The following is a 12,936-nucleotide window of genomic DNA, read 5'->3' as shown; positions in this document are numbered from 1 at the left end:
ACACAGTCTGCGTCTTTCAGCTTGGACAGGGAAGAGGGAGATGTAGTACCACTGTCAAAACTCAGAAGACTGATATCTCAGTTCATTTTCTGTTGCCTATAACAGAATACCTGATCTTGGGTAATTTATAAGAAAAAGGAATTTATTTCTTACAATTATGGAGGCTGAGAAGTCCAAGGTTGAGGGATCATATCTGATGAGGGCCTGCTTGCTAGTAGAGCTCTCTGCAGAGTCCTGAGGAGGTAGAGGGCATCACATGGTGAGGGAGCTGAGTGTGCTAGCTCAGGTCTCCCTTCTTCTTCTCAGAAAGCCACCAGTCCCATTCCCACAATAACCTGTTAATCCATTAACCTGTTAATCTGTTAACCCATGAATGGATTAATCCACTCATAAAGCCCTCATAACCCAATCTCCTTAAAGGCCCCATCTTTCAATATGTGATGTTGGAGATAAAGCTTCAACATGAGTTTTGGAGGGGACACATATTCAAACCATGGCAACTGGCATGGAGAGGGCAGACCCGGGGCTGGGGGAGGCAAAAGGAGGAGAAAGGGATTTCTGAGAACTTGAGCTGTAGAATAATCAGCTTTAGGGGGTCAGTGAGTTCCCTTTACAGGTGGCGTTGAAATGGTCTAGGGGTCTGTAAGGAGGTTGGACTGGCCGCCTATAAAGTCCAGGTTTCTAAGATATATTTGTCCCTCTGGGTTATAGCTGTTGTCACTAGAGAAGATAGTGAAGCTGCTTTGCTTGAGGGCCTTCCTATGACACTTTATGGATAATCCGAGTTCTATGTAATATATATTTTATACCTTTGAATTGACAGAGTAAAATGATACTATAAAAATACCCATTGGGAAACCTCCTGGAAAGCCCGTTAGACAGCATCTACTAAAGCTGAATACACGCCTAGCCAGCAATCTCACTTCTAAGTAAAGGCACAACAGGAATTTGTGCATGTGTTTACTAAAGGTGTACAGGAGAACATTCATCGCAGCACTATGCTGAATAGCTCCACAGTGGAAGTGGCCCAGTGCCCATTAATAGTAGACAGGAAAAATGCATTGTGGTGCATTTGTACGACAGGATACTATACACAAATGAAAATGAACCAGCCTCAGTGATACACAATGAAATGGGTGAATCTCACCAAATGTAACACTGAGCAAAAGAAGCCAATATGGCAGGGTTCTCTATACGTCAAGTTCAAAAGCAGATGAAAGTACAGGCCGGGCACAGTGGCTCACACCTGTAATCCCAGCATTTTGGGAGGCCGAGGCAGGTAGATCGCTTGAGTCCGGGAGTTCGAGACCAGACTGGGCAACATGGTGATACCCCATCTGTACAAAAAAATACAAAAATTAGCCAGGCATGGTGGGCCATGCCTGTAGTCCTGGCTACTCAGGAGACTGAGGTGGGAGGATCGCTTAAGCCTAGGAGGTTGAGGCTGCAATGAGCCAGGAGACCCTGTCTCAAAAAAAAATTTAAAAAGCAGACGAAACTATTTACTGTTGTTGGAAGTTGGGATAATTAGTAGTTGCCCTTCAGAAGGGGCCTGTGGGGTGCTGGTGATGTTCTGTCTCATGTTCCATGGGTGTGTTTAGTTTGTAAAAATTTATGAAGATTATAGGCTTATGATGTGTGCATTTTTCAGCATGTGTGTTCTAGGTCAATACAATATTTTAAAATATTTAAAATTACTACCATGAGCATTCCGAATGCCCTCATCCCACAACCCTAAGTGTAAAAAGACATTTCCCAAAGGTCTGCAAAGACTTCCACGTTCCCTGAAAATGAGACTGGGTGAGCAGGGCAGGGACGGTGCTGGAGTTGGTGGAGTGCCTGGCAGGGGTCCTCTGGCTCTCAGAAGGGGACCCCAGGGAAGGGAACAGCCCAGCATACAGGGAGAAGCAGTTAGGGTAGAAGGCCCCTATGGGCTCAGGAGGAGCTGATGGGATTGTGGCATTATTCCCAGCCTCTAAAGCATTTCTTATGCAAAACAGCATAGAGTTACTTATCCTCTTAGCAAGCTTAAATGCAGAATCAGACCTGTCTTGCCGCTCTGCGGAGTGATCACTTAAATAGACATACTTGGAACCAACAGAGGTTACACACACGCGTGGACTCATTCTCCAGGCCACCATGTGGACTGGCCAGCTCTAGTTTTCGTTCTTGCCCAGTCATCATCTCATTTGGCTTTAATAGTGTATAAGGGGAATAAAGAGGCACTTTGAATAAAAATGATTATTGTGATACTAACAGCTGCCAGCATTTGTTGGGCACTGAGTGTGTGCCCGGCCCAGTTCCTTAGCAATTAATCTTTTTTTTTTTTCTTTTTGAGATGGAGTCTCGCTCTGTCACCCAGGCTGGAGTGCAGTGGTGCGATATCTGCTCACTGCAAGCTCTGCCTCCTGGGTTCATGCCATTCTCCTGCCTCAGCCTCCCGAGCAGCTGGGACTACAGGCGCCCGCCACCACACCCGGCTAATTTTTTGTATTTTTTAGTAGAGACGGGGTTTCACTGTGTTAGCCAGGATGGTCTCGATCTCCTGACCTTGTGATCTGCCCACCTCGACCTCCCAAAGTGCTGGGATTACAGGCGTGAAACAGCACCTGGCCAGCAATTAATCTTTATTAACAACAGTACCTCTGAAATAGGTACTGATATGATTCCCACTTCACAACCAAGGAAACCAAATCTTGCAGTGGTTAAATAACTTGGTCAGGACTGGCAGAGCTGGGATCTCAACCAAGCCATTCTGGCTCCACATGCTGGATTCTCAACCACTGGCTGAACCTGCTTTTTTAAAGGAACAATTGCCCTCTTGATGTTTATAGACACCATCAGGCATGATAGACACCATCTGGGCAGGGCTAATAAGCCATAGTTTTCAGCTTATATTTCAGTGTGTTTCATGGTGTTGAGGTTGATTGTAAAAACAGTCAAACCTTGTAGCAAGTTTGAAAAATAAAGAAAAGAAAATGGGCCTAGTGCTCACACCTGTAATCCCAGCACTTTGGGAAGTGGAGGTGGGAGGATCACTTGAGCCCAGGAGTTTGAGATCGGCAACAGAGAGACCCTATCTTTACAAATAATAGTAATTATAAATATCCCAGCGTAGTGGCATGTGCTTGTCCCAGCTACTGGGGGTGGGGTGGCAGGGGGTGGCAGGAGACCGGAGGGATCGCTGGAGCCTGGGAGGTCAAGGCTGCAATGAGCTATGATTGTGTCACTGCACTCTAGCCTGGGTGACAGAATGAGACCATTTCTCAAAAAAATGAAGGAAAATGACTCATAATCCCATCCCCTCTCTCCAACCACTGGTACCATTTGGGGACATTTTCTCCCAGTCTCCTTTATGAGCTTATTTCCATACAGCCATAGTTTTGTTCCTTTGTACCTTATATGCAAAGGGTGTATACAAGAACCAAAGTTTGTCAAAAGTCATCTTTGTGGTGCTGCGTATGATGGCCAGGTTACTTTTCCTGCATTTGGCCACTGAAGGTGTTCTTGTTTTTGTTTGTTTGTTTGTTTTCTTTTGTTTTTTTGGAGACAGGGTTTCACTGTTGCCCAGGCTGGAGTGCAGTGGCGTGATCTCGGCTCACTACAACCTCCGCCTCCCAGGTTCAAGTGATCCTCCTGCCTCAATCTCCCGAGTAACTGGGACTCCAGCTGTGCACCACCACGCCCAGCTAGTTTTGTATTTTCAGTAGAGATGGGGTTTCACCATGTTAGTGGCCAGGCTGGTCTCGAACTCCTGACCTCAAATGATCCACCCACCTCTGCCTCCCAAATTGCTGGGATTACAAGCATGAGCCACTGTGCCTGGCCATTGTTCTTAGTTTTCCAACATGGAATCACACTAGAACATCTTCCATAGCTTGAATTGTTTCCCCAGGAGGATGGCGTTCCAGCGATAAAGCTGAGAGAAGCTGAGAGGTGGGGGCTGAATGTCTTTTCCTGGACAGAGCCAAGGGGCTGGATGGAAAGCAGCAGGGTCTTAAAACAACTATTTGTTTTAAAATACATAACGAATGGATGTCTTTTTATCATAAAAGATTCATGCAAAACAGAAATATGGAATAAGAAGCAAATGCCCCCTTCATATGCCTCTCAGACTCCTTTCCTTCCTTCCAGACTGTGACTTCCTTCCTGTGAATCATACGGAATTGCCAATAGTGAAGAAGTTTTGATTTACAAAAATGGCAATTTCATATGGTTCAACCTGATATATGTGTGTATGTGTATATATATAACAGAAATGCTATTATATTCTATGTGTTATTCTGAGACTTGCTTTCCTTAACAATATGTACAGGTCTACCTTTATGTTTTCTAATGACTGGCATGAGGTTTGCTAAATTATTTTACGGCCCTAGTTGAAGGTATAAGATTATTTCTTATTTTGTTTTGTTTTTGTTTTTGTTCTTGTTTTGAGACAGAGTCTCACTCTGTTGCCCAGACTGGAGTGCAGTGGCACAATCTCAGCTCACTGCAACCTTCGCCTCCTGGATTCAAGCGATTCTTGTGCCTCAGCCACCTGAGTAGCTGGGATTACAGGTGTGCACCATACCGCCTGGCTAATTTTTGTATTTTTGTAGATATGGGGTTTTGCCATGTTGCCCAGGCTGGTCTCAAACTCTTGACCTCAAGTGATCCACTCATCTTGGCCTTGCAAAGTGCTGGGATTGTAATTTCCACTTTCACCATCTCATTCTATGTCCTGTACCCTTGTCCCTAGTTCATTCTTGTTTGTGTATTTTTTTTCCCTTGAGCATGTTAGCTAAAGGTTTGTATATTTTATTAAGCAATGTTAATATTTTGTTTTGTGCTCCCTTTTATTAATTTCTACTTTTATCTTTTTAAATGCCTTCCTTCTACTTTATAAATTTTTTTCTTTTTCTGTATTTTTAAGTTGAAATCTTAGCTCATTTATTCCCATTCTGTATTAACTTCTAATTTGTGCATTTCAGAAGGCTATATGTTAACTTTATGTAACGTATCTTTCATTTCTAAAAAGATAGTAATTTTCATCTTTTTATGCACCAATGAGTGAACTGGCCCCTTGTCCTTTTGGTATATCTTCCATCATTCCTTGAGCATTTCCATAGCTTCTAGCATAAAAAAAGTTTCAGGCTCATCTTGTTTTTTCCTTGGATCAGCCCTGTAATCTTCCATTTATCCAAGGAGCCCTGACTCCTTTGAGTGGGGAGAGATGTTTGGATGCTGTCTCTGGATGCTCATTGCTACTGGGATGATGCTATTCCCAGCCACTTTCAGTGGGCTGAGTTGGGAAATAGTAGGATATATATATATTAGGATATATATGTATGTAGATATATACATATACATATATATCTATATGTATATTCTGGAGGGATCAGAAGAATCAACTTTGTCACTGTTAGGATAAGATACAAATATGGGAAGGAAGAAAGCCAGAATGAACCCCATGGTGTTGGACTGGAAGGGGAGTGTATAGTGTATAGAGTATATATAGTGTATAGAGCATATATAGTGTACATGTATATGTATAAATCTACATACATATATATCCTAATATATATATATAGCCTAATATTTCCCAGCTCAGCCCACTGAAAGGGGCTGGGAACAGCATCATATATATAAGTCTGTATCTATAGACACATTTACCTTTCTATTTATCTGTCTATATCTACTTCTCCATGTGTTGAAAAACGTGAGTTCAACCCTATACACTCCACTTCGAGTCCAACACCATGGGGTTCGTTCTGGCTGTCTTCCTTCCCACATTTGTATCTTATCCTAACAGTGACAAAGTTAATTCTTCTGATCCCTCCGGATTGCTGCCTCCTTGACATGCAGGCCCCATTTTGGCTTCTCTGCTTACCTTTATTTGTGTTGTCTCTGTGGCCTCTCTCCAGCAGCCTCTTGGATCTGCCCCACTCTGGTTATGTACTTACATGTGGCCCTTGAGCCACTTCTGTTTGTCTGTCTAATGGCTTTTTAGGGAAGGAAGAAAAAAAAGAAAGGTAGGAAGGTAGGCAGGCAATAAATATTTTTAAAGGGAAGAGTCCATTTACATTTAATGTAATTATTGAAATGATTGGATTTAATCCAATCCATCCATTTATTTTTTATTTTTTTCAATCCATCCATTTACAAAATGGATTGCATATCAATTTTGCTTTTTCTTTTCTTTTGTTCTGTATGTTCTTTTTTCTTCCTTATTCTTTTCCTGTCTTATTTTTGGATTAACTGAGCAATGTTTAGTATTCCATTTTATCTCCTCTGTTGGCTTTTTAAGCTATACACTTTTTAATTGATTTTTAAATTGAAATCCTCAACTTGAAAAGTCTGATTTGCACTAATATTATACTCTTGAATTTTTTTACCAACATGCTTGCACTACAAAAACAGCTAAAGAAGTTTCCCAGGCTAAAGGGAAAATCATACCAGATGGAAAGTCAGAGCTTCAGGAAGGAATGTAGAACATCTATAAGAAGTGGATTCTCAGCTGGGCACGGTGGCTTAAGCCTGTAATCCCAGCAATTTGGGAGGCCAAGACAGGCAGATCATGAGGTCAGGAGATCGAGACCATCCTGGCTAACACGGTGAATGCCCACGTGGCTTGGATGAAGGACACTCCAGGGGTCTTGCTGGGACTACAGGCAAGCACCACCACATCCGGCTAATTTTTTGTATTTTTAGTAGAGATGGGGTTTCACCATGTTAGGCAAGCTGGTCTTAAACTCCTGACCTCAGGTGATCCACCTGCCTCGGCCTCTCAAAGTGCTGGGATTACAGGCATGAGCCACTGTGCCTGGCCTTCAGATGGACAATTTATATCACACCTGTTTTTATTCATGTTTCTGCTGTATTCAGTCTGCTATTAAGTTCATCTAACAAATTCATTTTGGATATTATATTTTTTCTATTTCTAGAATTTCCATTTCATTCTTTTATATTTTCTTATTTGTCTGCTGAAATTTTTCATATTTTAACCATTTTGTTCATCTTTTCCTCTGACTTTATATCATATTTATAATTATTATAAAGCTCCTATGTGCTCATTCATCTGAGAGTCTGCTTCTATTTACGATTTTACTCCCATTTCCTGCTTCTTAAAATGCTATTTAATTTTGGTTGAATGCTGTACGTTGTGTTTAAAAGTACAGTGTTGACTAAAGTGGCTAATTTTTAACCCTTTTACTTTTGAGATAATTGTAGATTCACATGCAGTTGTTAAATAAATAGCTAATGTTTACCTGCAGAAAAGGCTTGCCCTTCTATCAGGAAGTGAGGGTGAGGTGGTGGTCTTTTTTGTTTAATCAGGAGTTGGATCAGTACTAGTTAGTTTTAGTTCACCAGTCGTTGCAGTGTCCTGGGTCAGGATCAGCAGGATCAGGCCCCTCCCTCCATCAAGTCTTTGGGACCTAACCACTGAGATTGCAGAGCTCTTTCTCTGTTTTCCAGCTCTTCCCTCACTTCCACAACTGCTTCCATAGTAGTTCATTGGAGACAATTGGTGGGTGGGGAGGACTAGCTCTGTATTGGAGACTCTTCCAGATTTCAGTCCTCCATACCAGCCCAAATGTAGTTGCTTTTCTTTTCTAGCAAAGTTTATCTGTCTATAGAGTCTTACTTCTTCATGTTTCACATGCCGCAGGTATGAATCAGCACTTAAGGGCTCATCTCATTCTGGAATTTATTTTATTTAGACTTCTTGAATTTATAATTTTTTGACAGCTTCAAACAAAAATATGATGCTCTGGTTGTTGTTGTTTATTCCATTCTGTCGTTGTTACAGCACAAGTGTGTTCTTTCTTGACTATTATCGTCTTAGCTGGAAGTGGAACTATATGTCTTTTATTAGATTAAGGTTTATTATTATTATTATTTTACTATTTATTTTTATTTTTTATTTTTATCTATTTATTTTAAAATGGAGTTTCGCTTGCTCTGTGACCAGGCTGGAGTGCAGTGGTGCATTCTTGGCTCACTGCAACCTCTGCCTCCTGGGTTTAAGCGATTCTTCTGCCTCAGCCTCCTGAGTAGCTGATTATAGGTGCCCACCACCAGACCTGGCTAATTTTTGTATTTTTAGTAGAGACGGGGTTTCACCGTGTTGGCCAGGCTGGTCTCGAACTCCTGACTTCAAGTGATCCGCCTGCCTCAGCATCCCAAAGTGCTGGGATTACAGGTGTAAGTAACTGCGCCTGGCTGATGTTCTATTTCTTAACCCGAGTGCTGATCATCAGATGTTTATCAATATGTTTTATAATTAGCTGTAAGATACATATACTCTGCCGTATACATGATATTTTTCACAATAAACTGAGCATAGTGGCTCATGCCTGTAATCCTAGCACTTCAGTAGGCCAAGGCAGGAGGAGGACTGCTTGAGCTCAAGAATTTGAGACCAACCTGGACAACAAAGTAAGACCCTGTCCCTACAAAAAAATACAAAAATTATGGTAAAACACGAAAATTAGCCGGGCATGGTGGTGGACATTTATAACCTACTCGGGAGGCTGAGGTGAGAGAATCACTTGAACCGAGGAGGCGGAGCTTGCAGTGAGCCAAGATCACCCCATTGCACACCAGCCTGGGTGACACAGCGAGACTTCGTCTCAGAAAAAAAAAGAAAAAAAAAAGAAATAGAACATTGCTAGAACCTTAGAATCTTGCTGTGCTCCTCTTTCACTATATCCTCATCTTCCCCTCTCTATCCAGATTTTTGTATTATCATTTCCCTGGAATTCTTTATGGCTTTGTCAGCTGTGTATGCATTCCTTTAAATACACTGTGGTTTTTTGCCCTTTCTGAACTTCATAATATATGGAATTATACTACATGTGTTGTGACTTGCTGCTTTAGCTCAATGTCATATTTATGAATTCATTCCTGTTAACGGGCATAGATAGCTATTAGCTGTTAATTTTCATTGCACTCTGATATTCCATCACATGATTATACAACCATTTATCCATTTTCTGTGGCCTGACCATGTCTCCCCAAATTCACATATTGAAAACTTAATCCCCAAGGTGACAGTGTTGGGAGATGGGCCTGATGGAAGGTGTTTAGGTCATGAGGGCTCTTAGGTATTAATGCCACTATAAAGGTGCTTTCAGGAGTGAGTTCACTGTCTTCTGCTTTTCAGCCATGTGAGGACATAGCATTCTGGGGATTCTGCTAAACGTTCTACAATATATGGGATGATCCCTCACAAAAAGAATTATCCAACCCAAAATAAGCAGAGTTGGATTTTATTCTGGTTAGAAGAGGAATCCAGCCTTTTTCTGTGATGAGTGGAGCTACTTTCCATGTTTGTCTCCATGCCTGCTGCTCAGTGTCATTTCAAGTTCCTCTTCACTCGGTGCCCCCAGCACCCTCCCCAGCTAGTAGCCCACTTTCACTAATGAGCAATTCTTTCCTTTAGCTTGGGGACAAATACTGCTGCTGCTTCTGCTGCTGTGTGTGAGGGAGTGGAGGGAAGGAGCTTGAGACCCCTGCTGTCATGAAGTCGGTCATGTACTCTCAGCAGCAGTTTATGAGGGTTCTTCTTTCCCATATCCCCACCAACACTTCACAGCAACAACCTTTAAATCTGTTGCCAGTCTGATGGGTGCAAACTGGTATCTCAGTGTCAGTTTAATTTGTGTTTTCTTAATTAATAATGATTTTGTTTTGTTTCATTTTGTTTTGAGCTGGAGCTTCACTCTTTTTGCCCAGGTTGGAGTGCAATGGCGCGATCTCAGCTCACTGCAACCTCCGCCTCCCTGTTCAAGTGATTCTCCTGTCTCAGCCTCCCGAATAACTGGGATTACAGGTGCACAACACCACGCCCAGCTAATTTTGTATTTTTAGTAGAGACAGGATTTCACCACATTGACCAGGCTGATCTCAAACTCCTGACCTCAGGTGATCCACCCGCCTCGGCCTCCCAAAGTGCTGGGATTACAGGCATGAGCCACCATGCCCGGCCAATTAATAATGATTTTGAACAGCTCTTTGTAACTGGTTTCTTTCTCTGAATTGGCTGTGTACATCCTTTCCCATTTTTCTATTTGATTTCCTATCTTTATCTTACTGATTTGCAGGAGTTTATTGTATACTTTGAATATTAGGTTGTTGACAGTTTTTTGTTGCAGATATCTCTCATTTATCTGTTGCTTATTTATAGTGTCAGCAATTTAACAGAATTTTGATTAAATTCATCAATTTTTCATCTTACATTTTATGCTTTTGAGGTATTGTTTAAGATATTTTCCCCTTACTCCAGTATCACAGAAGTACTGTTTTATGTTTCTCCTGTTGATGTTACAATTTTACCTTCCACATTTAGGACTTTGATCCATCTGGAGTCATTGCGAATGGTGTAACTTGGGATCCAATTTAATTTTTTCCACATGTTGGTCCAGTTTTCCAAACACTGTCTACTAAGTGGTCTGTTTTACCCCATTACTTGTAGTGCCCCCTTTATCATTTATCCAGTTCCTATATATACATGGGTCTTTCTCTGTACTCCCTTTCATTTTTTTTTTTCCTTTTTTGGAGACAAGGTCTCACTTTGCCACCCAAGCTGGAGTGCAGTGGCACGGTCTCAGCTCACTGGCAACCTCTACCTCCTGGGCTCAAGTGTTCCTCCCGCCTCAGCATCCCGAGTAGCTAGGACTACAGACACGTGCTACCATGCCTGGCTAATTTTTAAATATTTTTTGTAGAGACAGGGTCTTGCCATGTTGCCCAGGCTAGTCTCAAACTCCTGGGATCAAACGATCTGCCTGCCTTGGCCTCCCAAAGTGCTGGGATTACAGGCGTGAGCCCTGGCGCCCGACCTGCACTCCTGTTTCTACTTCATGGGTTTGTTGGGTCTTGTTCTTGGGGCAGAAAACCTGTTGTATTATTGTGGCTTTGTAGTATGTTTGCATTAGTTGGCTAGGGCTGCCATAAGAATGTGCCACAGAATGGGTGGCTTCAGCAACAGAAATTAATTTTCTCACAGTTCTGGAGGCTAAATGTCTGTGATCAAGGTGTCGGCAGGGTTGATTTCTTCTTAGGCCTCTTTCCTTAGTTTGCAGATGGCCATCTTCTTCCTGTGTCTCCTCCTGTGTGTCCCTGTGTCTTCATTTTCTCTTCTCATAAGGACATCAGTCCTACTGGATTAGGGCCCACCCCTAATGACTTCATTTTTATCTTAATTACTTCATCTGTCTTTATCTTTATCTTCAAATACACTCACATTCTGAGATACTGGGGTTTAGGACTTCCACATATAAATTTAGGGTAGACACACTTCAGCCCATAGTAATTTGTTTTTTTTTTGAGACAGAGTCTCGCTCTGTCGCCCAGGCTGGAGTGCAGTGGCCAGATCTCAGCTCACTGCAAGCTCCGCCTCCCGGGTTTACGCCATTCTCCTGCCTCAGCCTCCCGAGTAGCTGGGACTACAGGCGCCCACCACCTCACCCGGCTAGTTTTTTGTATTTTTTAGTAGAGACGGGGTTTCACTGTGTTAGCCAGGATGGTCTCGATCTGCTGACCTCGTGATCCACCCGTCTCAGCCTCCCAAAGTGCTGGGATTACAGGCTTGAGCCACCGCGCCCAGCCCCATAATAATGTTTCAATATGTAGTATAGCAATTATCCCTTCCTTGCTTTTCTTTTTAAAATATTGTTTGAGCTGTTTATAGATTTTCATTTTTCCATAAATATTTTATAAGAAATTGGTCTAGTTCCTTAAAAGAGTCCAGTTGGAATTTTTATTTAGGTTGAATAGAATGTATACATTAATTGGAAAAGATTGACATGTTTATAATATTAATTCATATTCATTCAAGACCATGGAATATCTTTTAATTTATTTAGATATTCTTTTTTGTGCTTTAACAATTTCAACTTTTTCTTCATAGAGACTTTTGAATTCTTTGTTAAGGTATTCCCTTATATGTAAGGCTACCTTACATTTCTGGTTGCTGTTGTGAATGATAATTTATTTTCTATCACATTTGCTAGTTGATTATTGTTAGAAATGCCATTGGTTATTATAAGTTGATTTTGTATCTGGCAAACTTATTCAACTCTTGTTAGTTTTATTAGTTTGCTTATTCTTTATTTTTTCCAAGTAGATGGACTATTGTCTGCAAATGACAGTTTTGTTTTCCTTTCTTTCAATACTTCAACATTTTAGTTGCTTTTGTTACCTTGTGGCATTGACTGGTAGATCTGATACTGTGTTAAACAGTGGACTGGATACTGTGAATTTTTGTTTTGTTTGTAGTTGTATTCGTTATCTATTGCCGTGTAACAAATTATCTCAAAATTTAGCAACTTAAAACAGTAATAAACGTTTACTCTCTAATACAATTTCTTTGGGTCAAGAAGTTGGTTTCAGCATAGTTGGGTGATTCTGATTGAGGATATCTCCTGAGGTTGCAGTCATAATGTCATCTGGGGCTGCAGTCATCTGAAGGCTTGACTGAGGCTGGAAGATCTGCTTCCCTGCTGGCTCACTTGCATGACTGTTGGCAGGAGGCCTTGGTCCCCTCCCATGTAAACCTCTCCCTAGGGCTGATTGAGTGTCTTCAGGATATGGCACTTAGCTTCCCCCAAAGTGAGTGATCCAAGAGAGCGAGATAGAAGCCTCAATGTCTTTTATCATCTAGTCTTGGACTTCATACTCCATCATTTACACAAGGTTCTATTGGGTATACAAGTCAGCCCTATTGAATGTGAGACGGGACTACTTGAAGGTGTGAATATCAGGAGGGAGGGATTATGTGGAGGCCATTTTGGAATCTGGCTGGTACACCATTCTGAAAGAAAGTGCTTCTAAATCTCTGTTAAGAATGACATTTGTTATAAGTTGTGGATATATGACTTTTATCTTTAAAGAAGTTACTTTCTACTCCTGTTTTGTTGAGATATTTAAAACAAAAAAAATTATTAAAGACAG

The 12,936-nt window shown here is 41.5% G+C and overlaps 1 protein-coding gene across 2 annotated transcripts in view; it reads left to right on the top strand.

The window, feature by feature from the left end:
- Positions 1-12,936, top strand: part of XYLB (xylulokinase homolog (H. influenzae)) — a 75,926-nt gene that overhangs the window by 42,279 nt on the left and 20,711 nt on the right. The window lies entirely within an intron of this gene.

This window comes from Colobus angolensis, unplaced genomic scaffold (genome assembly GCF_000951035.1).
Source record: "Colobus angolensis palliatus isolate OR3802 unplaced genomic scaffold, Cang.pa_1.0 Scaffold36, whole genome shotgun sequence".
Lineage (NCBI taxonomy): Eukaryota > Metazoa > Chordata > Mammalia > Primates > Cercopithecidae > Colobus > Colobus angolensis.
This window is presented reverse-complemented; position numbering and strand designations above follow the sequence as displayed.